General features: G+C 46.7%; 1 long non-coding RNA gene across 1 annotated transcript; it reads left to right on the forward strand.

The window, feature by feature from the left end:
* Positions 1–1,336: 1,336 nt before the first annotated feature.
* On the forward strand, positions 1,337–2,500 carry LOC110212903 (uncharacterized). Its single transcript, XR_002325795.2, has 2 exons — positions 1,337–1,493; positions 2,272–2,500. It is a non-coding gene; the product is annotated as an uncharacterized LOC110212903 (long non-coding RNA).
* The last annotated feature ends 395 nt before the right edge of the window (positions 2,501–2,895 follow it).

The following is a 2,895-nucleotide window of genomic DNA, read 5'->3' on the forward strand; positions in this document are numbered from 1 at the left end:
CCGCTGTACCACCAGCTGCCCCTAGGAATAAGCATTTAAACAGTGCGTACTATGTTCCAGGCACTGTGCTAAGGTCTTTACAAATATTTATTTGTTTCTAATTGAACACTGAGTACCTTTTTACTCCTCTTTTTGGGGAGCCTGTAGACAAGAGCTAAGCTTTATATGAAACCACTTAGAGCTTCCTGGTGAGTACATAAAGATCCAGTTTGGGAAAAAGAGACTATTTCCTTTCTTTAGGGGCCAGTTTCCCTCAGTAGTGAACCCTCTATTGGTCCAGAGCTGAGAGGAACCCCTTAGTGGGAGAGGGAAAAGGGGAGTAGCACAGCCCACCCTGGGCTGAACAGTGGCTGGAAATATTGTGGGGGTGGGAAGATGGAGGGGTGCATTTCATTGGAACAGGGAACTCTCAGTGAGGAAAATCCTTCAACCCAAGGATATCAGCACCTGTCCTGCAATTTATCATCTTTGAAATATGGGTTAGTTGCCTGGGGGCCCTGAGGGGTTAAATTACAGCCAGCATGTGTCAGAGGTAAGGCTTGAACCTTTGGGCCTCCTGACTCTGAAGCCAGCCCTCTATCTGCCATGAAAGACTTCCTTTAAAACCGAGGTTAATTGATAAAAGGTAAATAATATTCAGTAAATTTAATTGCTTGTATTAATGATTGGACATTAAGCCTTTTAAAAAATATCTTTTTAAGTGAAAGGCTTTATAAATGTCACTTCCCCCCTTTCCAAAATTTTTGCCCCTTTGTGTGGGCCAGGCTTTGGGGTCTCTGCCCTGGTGCTACACCTGATGGCCGCCTCAGAAATCCCAGCCAGGCAACATCTCTGGGCTCTGCTCCTGAAATCTGACGCACCCACCCAAAGTTTATTATTTCATGTGCCATACAATAGTCTGTGCACAAAAGATTTTCCCTACAGTGGAAAGCCGACTTACTCATGCAGTGGCTGTTGGCAAAGGTATATTTATGACTTTTTTCCTGTTTGGGGTTATCTCATGGAAAACTGATAGAACAAAGACTTGATATTTTTTAGATTAAATTTTCATCTTGGTAACTATTTATGTTCTGCCTCTGAAGCCTGAAAAGTCTTATTTTGGAGCAAAAACAAAAACAAAAACCTGGCCTTCTGATTAGTGAAAACAACTGACAAACAGCTTCCTCTGCCCAGCTGGATGGCTCTGGATTCTGCTCTAACTGAATGGAGCAAAACCAGGCCCTGGGCCCTCCCTCCCTCCCTTCGAAGCCAATAGGCCTAAAAATAGAGCTCTGTCTTTCCCCTGCTCTTGAAAACAGGAACAGCCAACCTTGTTTGCTCCTCGCTGTGTATAGACCTCAGGCACATCTTGGCCTTTGCACACTTGAGTGGGTCTTCACCAGCTGCTTGCAAGTAAGCTTCAATAACAAGGCCTGGGTACCCCTGAGGGGTACCGGGACAAGCCCAACATGGCGGCTCAGAGCCGGAGCTGCAGATTCTGCACCCAGGGCAAGGTGAGGCCCAGAGAGATGAGAGAGCGATGGATGAGCATTTATTAAGCCCCTACTATGTGACAGAAACAGCCCCTGCTCTCAAGGAATTTACATTCTTATGGGAAAGACAACAGATGTACATAGAAGTATCTGCATAAGATTTTTAGAAATCAATACAAGGTACTTGGGTGGGGGCAGGGGGAGAAGAGGCCCCAGCACTGAGAGAAGAGGGGAATGGGAGTTTGTACAGGACACCAAGGATAGGCGGGAGGGGCCCCACTGGGTGCAAAAAGCACAGGATTTAGAACCAGAGCACCACCACCACCACCACCTGAATGACTGAGGGCAAATCACATGACCTCTCTGGGCCTCAGTCTCCTCATCTGTAAAATGAGGAGGGTTGGGCTAGATGGGCTTTGAGGTCCCTTCCGGTCCTCACTCTATGATGATAAGATCGTGGAGAAAGGGTCACTCTAGCTCACCATGAGGCAACTTTCTAGTACCTTTTGCTAATTGGGTGCTAAGCTCCATCACTTATACTCTGACCAAGGATCTCAAAGGCTGTAGGTGCCCTCTGAGGCAAAGCCCCATCTGTGCTATCCTATGTACAAGCTCTCTTCCTTTCCTGGGTGCTTCACCCAGGAGGTTCCCATCCCCTCCATGGCCCCAAAGCAACAGGGCCACTTTTGCCACAGTCCTGCCTGCCAGGTAGTGAGAGGGTTGGGGAGAAGGATGAATGAAGCTCTTTCCCTTTTCCCTTATTTCCCTGTAACCTGTTGTGTCTTTGTCTCTCTCTCAGAACTTCCCTTCGGTTTGTGGGACAGAAGCAGGAAGTGGGCTCAGGCTTGAAGACAGATGTGTTCCCACAAACTCGGCCCTTGCGACAATATCCATAGGGTAATCGGCATATATTGAGGGTCACCATAGAAGCATGAGCCAATATAGGCTCTCGAAGTCAGGATCAGTTTTGCTTTTGGCTTTGGCTAGTACCTACTATGCTATCTTGCACATAGTAAGTCTTTAATGAATGTTTGTTGGGTTGAATTATTGCCTTTGGGAATTCCTGATGAGACTAGCTATGACAAGTCAACTCAGTCAACCAATTGACCAGCTAGTTTGACCATTCTTGTTTATCCAACTTGACACGAAGATGAACTCGTTGACTTCAGAGGCCGTCTGAGGATACTTATACCTAAACCACAAGCCCTTTACAAAATCCCTAGCAAATGGTCAGCCAGCCTTTCCTTGAATACCTCCAGTGATGGGGAACTCACTATCTGTAGAAGCATCCCCTTTATGGCCAGTGATAGGCTCTTCATGTCAGGAGGTTGTTTTTTTTCTTCCCCTTCTATCAAGACAAAATTTGCCACACTGCAACCCTTAGTTCCAGCTTCTAGGGCCGAGTCAAACAAGTGCGGTCTCC

This window comes from Phascolarctos cinereus, unplaced genomic scaffold (genome assembly GCF_003287225.1).
Source record: "Phascolarctos cinereus isolate Bilbo 61053 unplaced genomic scaffold, phaCin_HiC Scaffold_5;HRSCAF=322, whole genome shotgun sequence".
Lineage (NCBI taxonomy): Eukaryota > Metazoa > Chordata > Mammalia > Diprotodontia > Phascolarctidae > Phascolarctos > Phascolarctos cinereus.